This window comes from Streptopelia decaocto (genome assembly GCF_964273445.1).
Source record: "Streptopelia decaocto genome assembly, chromosome: 7".
Classification (NCBI taxonomy): Eukaryota; Metazoa; Chordata; class Aves; order Columbiformes; family Columbidae; genus Streptopelia; species Streptopelia decaocto.
Window position 1 is genome coordinate 16,071,723 of NC_138661.1, and position 13,542 is coordinate 16,085,264.

At 40.2% G+C, this 13,542-nt stretch overlaps 1 protein-coding gene across 4 annotated transcripts in view; it reads left to right on the top strand.

Moving 5' to 3' along the window:
- The first annotated feature begins 1,399 nt into the window (after positions 1-1,399).
- DICER1 (dicer 1, ribonuclease III) overlaps positions 1,400-13,542 on the top strand; it is a 65,431-nt gene continuing 53,288 nt past the window's right edge. For 2 of the 4 annotated variants that reach the window (XM_082059622.1, XM_082059627.1), the window contains exon 1: positions 1,562-1,691. The gene's annotated coding sequence lies outside the window, so the exon portion shown is untranslated. Of the gene's footprint in view, positions 1,472-1,561; positions 1,692-13,542 lie in introns of those variants that run through there. The other 2 variants (XM_082059623.1, XM_082059625.1) reach the window with 2 other exon arrangements.

Consider the following 13,542-nt stretch of genomic DNA (forward strand, 5'->3'; position numbering starts at 1 on the left):
ACATGAGTGTGATGTGATTCTTGCATTTCAGCTCTTTGACAATCCATCAGGACTTACACTAGGCCAACGAACTTTCAAACTCCAAATTTGAATTTACAAGAATTACCTGTTTCATTACATTCCCTAAGCATCTATCTGATCCAGGCTGTGGCTACAAATCTAAGCCATGCAGTAATTAAGCTTAGAGGTTTGGTGATCAGCTACAGACCTGTGAGGAGGGCTCAGTCTTCTCACCAGTCACAAAGAATGCTGTTGGCAAGCGATGCCATGGAAGGTGGGAACTAGGGAATTAAAATTAACTGAGACTGGAATTAAAATAAACTGTAATGTAGCTCCAAACATGCTACTTCTCATAAACTAATTCACTCCAGTCCTAAATCCTTACTTACTGACCAGAACTTCACACTTACAACTGAACATTCTCCTACATCATGCACTGTTTGTCAGTTTTGTTGTGTTACAGCCCAGTTTAGGTAGATAATTTGTACAAGTGTCCCCATAGTTTTCCAAGGACACAGCTTGCAGATTACTGTCAACTGTCATTAAAGTAAAAGCTGGAAACTGGCAGCAGGAGAGGCACAAGAAAAATTGTGTTCTCGTGTTTCACCACCACACATTTCCCTTTGGTTCATCTGCGCTGAAGGGTTTTGATGGTGGAAAAGTTACCCTGCATCAACAGTCCTTTCAGGACACTTAAAAAAAAAAATTTAGTAGTAGCAGCTTGTAGCATTACTCAAGCAACTGAGTGTCGACAAGAAACTCAAGTGAGACCAGTGGTCCAGGTAGTCAACAACCTGCATTAAGCAATGGCAAAAGGAGATGCTGCTTAGGGAGTACACATAATCCAACCACCTCCAGGGGTCCTTTCTTCCACACTCTGGGCTCAGCAAAAGCAAGGCCTTAGCGCACCAGCTCCCTGGTGGAAAAGCAGCTCTTTAGCAAGAAGGCCCAGAGTGATCAGAAAGCTCAGTGCCGCTCAGGCCAGACACTGGCCAGAGTCACCCAGCACTCCCTGCTGCTGCCCGAGGGATCACCTTTCTGCCGGGGCTGGCCTGGAGCCGTACGATAGCACAGCCCCTTCCCTCAGACCCGTCTCACCTCGCAGTTCCTGCCTCCCTGACCCAAGATGGCGGCCGCCGCCCTCGCCTCAGCGCGGCCGCCTCCGGCGCGCGCCACACCCGCCCCAGCGCGTGCACGGACGGGAGCGCCGGGGGCCGCGAGCCTCGCGGTGCTCCGGCGGGGGGAGGGGAGCGCGCACACACACGTGAGTCCCTGGACCACCCGGTGGCTCCCGAACGGCTGCTGTTTCCCGCTGTCGGATTGGCTGTCCCATGAACCTTTCACCTTTTACCCGCCTTTCTCCGCCAATCGCCTGGCTTCTTTCATAGCGTGGGGATGTGGAGTGTGTGAGCTGCGCAGGGTGGAATTCTCGGAGCGGGCTTGCGTTGCGGGCGTTGGGCGGCTCCTGTTGGTACGGGTGGGAGGGGTGGGGGAGGTGCTCCGTTTGCGTAGGGCCGGCAGCGCAGGGGGAAGGGAGGGGGAGGAGGTTGTCCCGGGCCCAGGTGAATGGAGGAACCTGACAGTTGGGGGGAGTGAGGTGGCGGCGGCGGGGAAATGGCGGCGGCGGCAGCAGCACAATGAGACGCGGCCTGTAGTGGGGGGAAGCGCCAGACTGAGTCCCGTCCGAGCAGGTAGGAGACAGCGGCCCGGGCACGCCGGCCCCTCGCCCCCGGGAGCTGCATGGCGGCAGAGCACGGGTGCTGGAGCCCGCTGGCCTGAGCTCCCTCAGCCCCGGCGCTGAGCCGGGTGGGATGGCGGCGGTAGCTCCCTCCCGCCGACGGGGCCCGCTTAGGTCTGCCCCGCCTCCGACCCAGCGCTCAGCCCTGTCCCCGCGGGGCCCCGCCGGTCCCAGGGCCGAGACCACCGACCTTCGGGCCTCGGGATCGGCCTCGGGAACTTCCCGCGGGCCCCGGCGCCGGCAGGGCCCGCGTTCCGCGCCTCGGGCGGTGGCAGGGCCCGTACGGCGGGGGCCGCGCTCTGGCCCGCTCGGCTTTGTCTCCTCTGGCTCCGCTCCCCGCCGGGAGGCCCGTCCAGCCGGGCACTCGGAGCGGCCGCGCCGCGGGGCTGGGGGTCGCCGGAGCCCGCCTGCCGCGTCGCGATGGGCTCGGGGAAGGCAGTGCAGGGTGGTGAAAGAGTTTCTGCTCGGAAGTGTTAAAGGCGGTATAAGAAACTCGTAGCTCCTCTCTGTGCTTCTTTTTCGTTCTCTTCCAGTTCAAATAGAGGCAGCACTTGGGGTGGAAAAGGTAGAGGCAGCGTGATGAAGGCAAACCTTGGGCTGTGCGATCTTAACAAAAGGTTAAAAAGACAAATATTTTGGCACTGGAATTTGTTACTGTGTTAGGTAATCTAAAAAAAGATCTCGAATGAGTAGGAAGTGGATGGTGATGCTGACATCTGAAAAACGAAAAGGATATTTTTTTCTGTATCATCATTAACCATAAATGTTTGAACAAAGTGTATCTCTTAGTGATTAACTTCAACTGCTAAAAGTCTAGAGGATGTTTGACACTTCAGATGATCAGTTATGAGTATTTTTGATGTTAAGATTCCAAACTTCAAGTGGTGTGGTGGGCTTAAGTGGTGGAAGTGTGTAGGCTGGGAGGTGATTTCCACTTTTAGAGAAACAAGACAAAATGGAAAATTGAAACAGAATTAGCTTTGCAGACAGTCACTTTACACTATGTTCTATTTAGTTTTATGCTTTTACTTTTTATAAGCCATTTTGGGTGCTGTCTCGAAGTGCAAACTGCAGGTGTATGCTTAGTAAGTTGTGTGGTGGTGTTTAAGTTGATACAGATGCAAACTGAAACTGATACCTGTTTTGCCATAATTATGCTCCTAAATCCTTCTTTTAAGAGAGTCTTTCCCATTGTCTGTGAGATAAGCTGTAGCCTACTTAAAAGCTTTGGAGATGCTACTAAATGTTTTTAGCTGGAAGGTGCTTTTACATACATAATAATTGGATTGTTGCTTCATTATTTATTAATCCATAGGATTAAAAAACTATGTATTTATTCAGAAGTTCCATTTTCTGAATTAGCTACTGCTGTTCACGAAAGCATCTTGGGTATACAGCTCTCTGAAAGTGGCGGCTCAGTGCTCAATCAAAAGGTGAATAATGCTAGAATTAGCAAATAATTGAAAAGAAAATGTCATCATTATGCCATTTTATAAATCCTTTCTAGGACCATATATGTAATACTAAATGCAGTTTAGCTATTTTTGCTTTAACTCTACCTCAAAAAGGTTGTATTAGGCGAAGAGAAAGAGGTACATCGAAAATTGACAAGGGCTTTCCACTTGGGGCAAGAGGTACCAGTGGGGGATAAGAGACATTATAAAACTTAAAGCTGTGAACAAAGTAAATAGGGAGCTGTTATTTTTTGTTTGTTTGTTTCCTCTGTTTTTGAAAGATTTCTATATTCTACAGATTCAGAACAAACGAGATACTCCTTTACACCATGTGTAACTGAAATGCCTGTGCACACCAAAAGTTTACAGAGCAGTTGAAACAAATAGTCTCTGGTGTTCACTACAAATTATCAATCACAGGAGTATCTTCCCAGACTCAGCAAACATCAAAGTGGCTGGTCAGTGGAAGGTATTCCTACGGGCTGTGCTATTATATTCCTTGGTGCATGTCCTCCATTGCTCACTGGCAGAGGGAAGCCAACCAACTAGAAAGCTATTTTGTCTGACATAATATAATATTAACATTTTAACAGAAGTAACAGGGTGTGTGTGTGTTTGGTTGGTTTTTTAATAAATAATTTGATCTTCTGTAGCCTACAAGAAGGAAAAAAAAAGGCAGAACATGCAGTTCAAAAGAAGTTGTCATGGGTTTTGTATAGTCTCTAGATGTTTCTTATTTCCCATCTCAAAAATTTGTAAAATACTTTTACTGACTTTCACAAAGATAATGGATTACACTAAGTTGTTTTAGCATAGCTGATTAGAGTCTGAGTATCACTACTTCACCCATGTTCACTTTCAGTGCGAGTTGACCAAATGTGCATCGATCTGTAACTGACTGCGAATTACTAGCGAAAACAAATAGGAAGAGCATCTATCCTTAGAAGAGCAAGGAGCTATTTAGTAAAATGGATATGGCGAATTTGGGAATTGAAATACTATGTTTTTGTTTTTTTTGTATAATCTGTAGAATATAAGTGAGAGCAAGAATTCAGGAAGATTTTGAAAAGGAATGATGAGTGTTATAGTAATTGCTAAGACTTTGGACAGGAGTTTTATTGTAGGGCATAATCTAGTCTGTCAAGGAGCACGTAGAACATCAAAACATTATTTGAGATGGGTTATTCCTTTATTCCATAATTCCCTGTGAGGAAATCCAAGGTTTTTGCTCTCGTACAGGTGGTACAAACTAGCAAGAGTACTGAGCTTGATAGATTGTTGGCAGAACAGTGAGATGGTTCCTGTGTTCTGCTTCCCTCCTGTCCTAATGCCTGGCTGTGTAACCACTGACCATCTGTGTCCCATCACCTTCATATTTTCAACAGTAATTTCTTCAGACTGATAGTACAGAACTTGTTTTTTTCTATTTTTTCTTTTTTTCTTCTTTTTTTTTTTTTTTTTCTCTTTTTATTTGTTTTTGGTTGGTTGGTTTGCTTTGGTTTTGTTTTTTGTTTTCCCAAGAAGTGGCTCCCTTTAAAGAAAGTGAAAGTGTAATTATGGTATTGTATAGAACAGGAGTCTATATAATTGTCTGCCATATGCTTTTAGAGCACTCTACCTCAAAGGCTAAGAATGATTGGAGTAGAGGAGGAAGCATGATTTTTCTTTGCACCAGACATCTTCATCCTGTAACTTGACTACCATATGTATCATGACAAATCAGAAGAGATCTGATAATATAGGAAAAACTAAAAGTTCATTTTTTAGCTGAAGTTACTGCAGACTGTGGCTGGGATTTGAAAGCTGAGTATGCAAAACGTGATTGTTTGGGGGTGTGCATGGGTGTAGGAATGTCATTAAAATAACCATTCTAAAAGACTTAAGGTACAGGACAAAGCAGTGCCCACTTCAATCTTGATATTCTATAAGGTGAACTATTGGTTTTGGTAGTTCTGCATGCCCTACCTAGCAGTATCATTTTTCAAGTTTGAGTGTTGACCAGTATATTGCAAATTCCCTTGCTATTTATGCTCTATGCTGCAGACTGAGTTAGTTAAGTAAATTTTCTGTTTGTCATCTTAAAATTCCTGCAGCTTTTGGAGTCACGAAGCATAGAACTGAAACTAGTATCAAGGAATTTACTTGCATCATTGCACAGCTGGAGGTGCTGAACTGTCTTTTTCCTGTGGGAAAAGAAGGAAGAGCAATATTCTTTAACTTGCATAAATACTCCTGATTTCAAGAGACTTTAGTACCTCATGTCATGGCTTTTACTTAAGTGCAACACACTTGTGAATCTGTGATCTGGTTTTCATTGGCACAGGTGTTACTTTTGGGTCCTTTCTTACGAAGGCAAAAGAAACAAAAGTGTTCATTCTTGATCCTTGCTAATACATGACAGTATTTTCAGCTTTTTTTTTTTTATGTCCATAGCTCAGTACTTACGCTATGTAAACTGTCACAATCAGTTTCTGCCCATGTTTTGCATCTTCTGTTACTCTTCATAAATGCTCAGTTCCTTTAGGTTGCCCGAATAAGTGTGCATTTACGTCTGAGATGCAGGAGGGTGGCTGCTTACTTTAGGGCTTGGTTGCTGGAAACAGAGGTGGTCAGATTTGAACTGTTTTAGCTGGCATTGGGTTTTTTGTTTTGCTTTAAATTGCTCATAAATATCCTTGTGTTTTTTCATTTGTACACCAAAAAAACCCAACCAACCAACAAAACCCCAACCCACAAACAAACGACAAAACCAAACCAAACCCCCACAGAACAACCCTAAACTCCTTACTGCTAATTATTAAAACCTGGTTTCCAGTACCTGTCTCCTCTTTTGAAATCTGATTCCCGATAAATTGTCAAGCCATGTAGCAGCCTTTTCCTCAGCAGAGATGCTAATAGTAGGTAGTGGTAAAAAAACCCGTCTCTTTGAAAACTTAAGAATTCAGGATTTCTTTTGAAAATCTTTCATTTTTGAAAAGGGGTTTGGAATTTTAGGCCTGCTGTCTTACTGATAGCATAAATTTCCTTTCCTTTAGATGTCAGGCAAATACAGCTTGCTTTTTAAAGTTAATTTGTTTGACTCCATTGAGATGATTTGACTCTGCAAGCATGTCTGGGCTGGCTAACTTTACAATTCATGTCTCTCTTTTGTTTGCAAATCTGCTTTGTTTCTGATCTAGATCAAGCTTCTTACAGTTTTCTTGCAACTGTTACTGGCTTTTTATGGTGATTTAGGCTGTATATTTTCTTGTTCAAGAATAAATGATCAAGGCTTAATTATCTAAAGGTGAAGTTGAAAGTAAATAGTTGTTAGCAAAAACTTCTAGATGTGATCTATTGGTTAGGAAGTTGTCCAGGATTCAGAAGACCTAATTTCTCTCACTGACTCTGGGGTTTGGCAATTTAATTTGGGTATCTCTTTTCACCTCCTCCTTTGAGTTTAACTTTCAAGTACTTAAATCAAAGACAGGTTTCAGGTGTTTATATTCTGCCTCTGTACTTCAAAACATTTAGATGTATTTAAGCTGACTTATTAATTGTGGTTTTATGAATTCATGATGTTCACTGGTTATATTCTTTAATCAGGAGATTAGTGCCTGGAATCAATCTCAAGTAAGATTTTTAGTTCCTCAATTAATCTTTGTATTTCTGAGAAGACAAACATGTCTGCCTTGGCTGTCTTCATGGTCAGTGGCTAGTAGATTTTCATTCTTGGAAGACTTTTGCCATGTATCCAGTAAAGTTAAGTGCCTCCTAAAGGAGACCTACAAGAAAGCTGGAGGGGTCTTTTTACAAGGGTGTGTAGTGATAGGATGGGGGTAATGGCTTTAAACTGAAAGAGGGTAGATTTAGATTTGATATGAGGAAGAAATTCTTCACCATGAGAGTGATGAGGCACAGGAGCAGGTTGCCCAGAGAAGCTGGAAGTGTTCAGGGCCAGGTTGGACGGGGCTCTGGGCAACCTGGTCCAGTGGAAGGTGTTCCTGCCTGTGACAGGGGGGCTGGAACTAGATGATCTTTAAGGTCCCTTCCAACCCAAAGCATTCTCTGATTCTATATTATCAATTTGTTATGTGAAGTTATTAAGAAGTAAAATGAAGTCTGTGAAAAATTTTTTGGGGAAAAAAAGACGACATGCTTCTCACCCCCACAGTTACTGAAGATCTTTCTTTGTTACTCTTGCTGTCTAATATAGTGCTGTCTCAGTGATCTCCAAGACTTCAGAAACCAAATTACTGCTGGAGGTGGCTAATGGCCGTGAAAAAGTACACTATTTATAAAAATATTTGCATCTCTGTTTCTGCTGTATGTTCTGTGAGTTCCCGGGAAGTTGTGTGTGCATTCTTCATTTACTACTCTTGCTCCTTATGCTTTCCTGTTTCTGTGAGGCAAAATAAGAAGAAAATTGATGCTAGGATAGTTTATCCTAGTTTACTGAATGGAGTCATCATGAATGGCAGACACTGTAAGAGTAAAGTGACAGAAGCATGTTACAAAGAGCCATGGGGTTACGCTTCTGTCTCCCTCTCATTATTTCTACCGTTATTGTAAGCAAGGTCTGCATCTTCTGTTAGCTTATGAAGATCAAAAACAATGCCATGGCCTGCCTTATAGTTTTTTAGTACTTGTAAAAAAAGTGGTGGGGGGGAAGTTTTTTCTTCGCTCTTCCAAAGTATATTGAACTGTGGCTGTGTAAGCCTCCTGAGTTGACGTATTTTGACAACAAAGAAATGCAGCAAGCTGTAACTGGTAGGGCAAGAAGAAGCTGTCTGTGTATTTTCAAAGGTTAGAAAGTTAGAAATGAGAATGGTATACCCATGTATTCAAGTCCATAGGTTTATATGCTGAATAGATCAGTTGATTTGTTTACTGTGTAATCAGAAAGACTACAACCTAGTGAAATCTTTCCCTGAAGAAGTGTGTCTATACCATGTACTGAGGAATTTATCTCATAGGATTTGAGAGGAAAGAGTTTGAGCTGTGACAGGTGGTGGAGTTCTGGAGGAGGAGGTGTGTGGGTTTTATGAAGGTAATGGGCAATGTAGGTTTGCATTTTTACCTCCACGTATTTAATTGAAAAAGGACTGGGAGAGTGCCAAAAACGTTTATGAGCTCTCTGGGTCTTTGAAAGACATACGATCAACTTCCAGGAGATGAGTAATTTTCCCTATGGTAATCTTTGCATAGTTAATGCTCTGCTATGCAGAAGTTGGGAAGTGAAATCTGCCTTGATTAATACTAAATTGTCTGGAAAATAGTCTTCTCAAGACTGTGTGTAACCTAAACTGAATAGAAGATGAATTTTCAGTTATGAAATTTGTGATGTGTTAAAGCTGTCTGCCGACCAGTTATTATCTCATGGATGAGGGTCTACAAAGATTTACTGGATGATTTGAGGGCCTGTAGTGACTGGCATAAGAATGAGGCAAGTGCCGATTTCTGGCAAGTATTTTTAGTTGCATGCCAGTAATTCTACTAATGTATATGTTGACGGTCAACTATTAACAGTTAAAATCTTTTATCGGTTCATCCTGTTATTGCTGTCTGCTGCCTCTAGGTGTTTCCTTTGGCTGCATTGAGTTGGTTTTGGGCCAGACAGAAAAAAGTTTTGTTTCTGGAATTTTTAGGTTTATTGTCGCTAGTGTAACACATTTCAGCAACAGCTGACAGTAGAGAAGAGAAGCTGGTGTCTGGTTTTGAGTGACAGTCTGAAAACCTGTTGAATCCAATTTGCTTGTTTTCTGTAATGTAGGCAGCCTAGTGGCTGTCAAAATGGGTGACAACTGTCTCCTCATGCCAGCTCTAATACTCATCTGATCCCCAACAACTACTTAATTCAGCTTGCTGAACCAGCAGAAAACTTGCCTAGGTCAAGAAAAAAAAAATCACTTGGTTAGTGTGCTGAACTATCTTTTTCTCAAAGAGTCAGACAAGTGTCAAAGCTGTTAGAGAAGTAAAGGAGCAGTTACAGTGAGGTTGCTTCATCTAGCACTGGGTTGCCATGGGATTGGATCCACAGTTGTGTGAAATCTAATCCCAGAATACTTTGAACTTGATTGTCTTCCTTACAGTATGAATATTGATTTTTTTTCTTTTTTCTTCTCAGCTACTAATTAAAAAGCTTCATTTTTTTTCCAACCTTCCACTTTCTGATTTACTGTTAATAGCTGCTGTTTTAAACAGGTGTATTATTACACTAATTTGTGTTTTTTTAAAAAATATGAAAATAATCTGTGGTAAATCCAGGATTTGAAGCAAAGTGGAGAGTAAAAGCTTATGGTGTGTTATGAAAATGGAATAAAAATTCCATTAGATTTAACTAAATTTCTTTAATGAGTAATATTCTGAGGCTTTAACAGCTTTTTAATGAAAGTAACAACCATCAGAAAGTACAGTAGTCAAGATGGAACACTTAGGCTCTAGCAATTAGCTTGGAAAATTTGGATCTGAAGTTATGCCCAGTTTAAAACCTCTAATTTTTATCTAGTGGTAATTTGTAGTTGTGACTGCATAAGTAGGAAGCCATGCAAGAAACTGCTTAAAATTTAAGTACATCTTTTCCAGTTTTCCTGAAATGTGGTGATCATATATTCCAAGATAGTAATATAATCGAATAAAAGCCTAATAAACTAAAAAATGAATGTCTTCCTTTATGCAGTTTTCCTTTGTTCTGCAAGTGATAGGCTGTTGTTTTTGGTAGTGGTGTGTTCAAGTTCTCAGTTGTACTTTGATTAGCTCTAAAAGCTCTTGAAAGCAGAGTGGTTAGACTTCAGTGAGGAAAAGACAAATCATTGTCCTGATAAAAAACCTAAACCAGACATTAACAAACTGCACAAAAACCCCAAAAACATCCCACAAACAAACCCCAACAAAACAAACACACACAAAACCCCAAACAAGCAAACAACAAAAGCAAAAAACAACCACCAAAACCAACCAAATGACCCCATGCACAGATACAAAACCCGGAACAAACAACTCCCTACCAACATGGTAGAGATCTGTAATTCTTAATTTGAAACCAAACTTTAGGACCCCATGCTATACACTACAGTACTCTTTATATATGTAGAAGGTTCAAAAATAATGAGTTGGACTAATTGAGAGAGGCAATTCACCTTTGTAAATCAGGAAAACTTTCTGATTTTTCTTTTTTTCTCCAACTTGAGTAAGGATCTGTTTCTCCCTACTCCATAAATTTGCTTTCTGAGTGGAACTGGAGGTGAGGTTAGGCTATACAGATTTTCCAGACTGTGTTGTTTGTGTCATCGTTGTTGTTTTTTTTTCCATGGGCTAAACTTGGGTTTATGATGAAAATTGACTGCGTCTTTTTGTTAAAGCATGTAATTGAGTGGTGGTAGTCCAGTTAAGGTCCATCAAATCTTTGAGCAAGAATATCCAAAATGTAAGCAAACTGCTTTTCAATATTAGGAGCTCAGCACTTAAAGAATGGGCTAAAGTTTTCTATCCCATTGGATTTATGGGATAAACAATATTTACAAATTTCAATTTGCAGGCATACTTCTGAGAACATTAGTTGCATGTTTGTATAATTTTCATATGAAATAGTAGCCAACACTTAATGCAGGAGTATTTGCAATTGATGTTATTATACTGTCTAGAGGGTTAATTAAAAAGACAAAAGCAGAAATTTCATATAAAATATTCATATTCTCTAAAAGTTTTCATACTAATTAGGAGATATATGATCATGGAAGTACTATGCAAAACAGTAAATCCTTTTTCCTGTTGGGCATCCAAGGTGCATAGGCTGTATCTCGAGCTGTAGTTTGACACGCATTTTAGATGGCATTTCTGCCTAGAAAGAAAATACCTGTATGTGGTATTTGTTGTTAAGCTTTATTGGTGCAAGCATTTTTGAAGTTGTATGGTAAAGCGGATTAATGAGACTTAATTCATCAAAGAAACAATTTTATTCTGTGTGATTTCTTTATTCTGTTATGGTCTGTCTCTAGATGTGGCACAAATTACCTGGAAAGAGTTGTGCTTTGATAAGAGTGTGTTGGTGGCAGCATGAAGAGTGAGTAGAGTTATGCTCTTGAATGTATAGCAGTGCCACATTAAACGCATGTTAAGATGTGGTCTGAGCACCTTTATTGTAGAGCATTTTGTCTCACTGCTGTGTGAAAGTGAAAAAAAGTGATAAAATACAAAGTTCCTTTTCTGTATTTTGTCTGCACCAGAGATTTCTAAAATACTAACATAAGAAATAGGATAAGTTTGACTGTACAACCAGACACAGATTTTTATGAGCATATTTGAGAGAGTTAAAATGAAATACCAATCTGGTGAAATTACAGTCTGTTAAACCGCTGCATATGCTCCGAGTTTAATCCTACCAGAAGAGGAATAACAAGGTCACTCTTCTCAGTGACAGCTTGCCCATAAGGGCTTAACTCACTTTTACTTTTTGAATGAACTTCATTGCCTTATTTGATTAGTCTTAGTTTCTATAAGCTCCCGTTTGTGCAGCAAAGTCAGACTTTTAAAAATAATATACCTTTAAAATTTAATTTCAAAACTATTTTTATACTGCAAGTCTTAAGGGCCTAGATGTATAGCCTGGGATTTTGTTTGGTTTGGGATTCTTTCACCAGTTAGTTTTAGTATGTGTTTGCACAATGCTGAAGTAGCTTAAATTGTAAATTCTGAAAATGGACATTTTTTAATGAATTATATGTAGCTGTGGAGAAAGGGAAAGTTTTTGAGTATTGGAATTGTATCCTACCTGCAGTAAGTATCTGTCTATTCAGTCTTTAAAATGCTTAGAGCCCAGATTTTTGCAAATAATAGTACTTATTATTTTTGTTGTGCGAGAAAGGTGTTGTAATTAATCTGTTAACTAAAAAGAAGTTAGGTTTCCTCTTGGTCAGGGCTGAGAAAGCAGTGCTGAGGAAGGAGTGGGAAATCCTTCAAAGCTCTATTGAAAGTTAGGCATGTAATCTGCTTAAATCATTCTGAAAGTCATACCAATCAATTATCTGCCTCTTAAGGCTTCTTACTGCTGCTGTTTATGCCTTCTCAAGTAAGTCAGCTCATGAACTATAGCTGATAAAAGCAAATGATTAGTCAATGAAGTTGAAAGTCAGTTATATTTAAATATTTATTTTGCATAATAAAAAGTTTTGTTTATTGTTATAATATAACAATATAATATATATTTGCACTGAGTTGTAAGTTCTTTCCAAATACACTCTACTGTGTGTAATAGGCAGGGGAAAAATTGTTCTACATAATGGAACATACCAGTTAATAACCAAAATTATCTAATTACTTGAGTGTTAATGGCTGTGACACTACCCTCCTATAATTAAGTGCCTGCATTTGATAGTTGCACATCAAGGTAAATGATATCAATATGGAAGCACTTTTTTCTAAAGAAAACTATAAAACAAGTTCCTAACTGATAGTAAGGTTAGTTATATAAGAAACCTTATATGTAAGGTTTCCAAAAATAAATTTAATCTTGATAGATTAAATTAAGGGGTGTTAATGCCTTTGATTTAATCAGACTTGCTGTATTTGGATGTTATGGTGGAGTAATTTACCTTAAAATGCTTGATTATTTGCCTGCCTTTAAACTAAATTATTTGGTATCTTGAGACTTTTAGTAAGGTGGGTTTTTTCTTTAAGCAGAAGTATTTCTACTTTTCTGAAGCTTTGATTGCCTTTGTTTTTCTGGTTTGCTTCTAGAAATTCATTCTTTTCCTTTTATTCCCTCATAACTAGATTGATTCTTTCTCATTTAAATGCTGACAGTGGTTCTTCTCATCCTGCCTGAAGTGTTACATATTCATTACAGCTGCTCTGCTCTCCATCAGCTTCTCTGCTGCTTCATGGATGCCTTCAGAGACTCTGGATTTGATTGCCCTCTGGAGAACTGTGTGTTCAGTCAGTCTGACCTGCTGGAATTGGTCATCTCCAGGGTACTGTGAGGATAAATGAGGGCAAGAAAGTACTCCTAATGCAGTACTCATCGCTAAGTGAAAGCACTGAAGTATTTGTAGAGCTGCCCAGCAAAAAGATGTCAAGAAATGTTTCCATAATGTGTCTGCCATTGAAACAGTCATAAGATGTCAAACACAGGATTTTCCCACATTAATTCAGATTGGAAGAATGATGTGATAACTGCAAAAGATCATGTGTGAATATGTATTTTATTTTTCTAAATTCAAAATGAGAGAGATGTGTTCTGCTGCTTATCTGATTCTCCTGTAATCTCCCAGTCTTTTTTTGTCAATGACCAGAATTTTTGCAGTGAATGTACGTGCTAGGCTGTCTGACACTTTTTTGTGGGTCCTGATGTGTCCAGAGTAGAAGGGCAGAAAG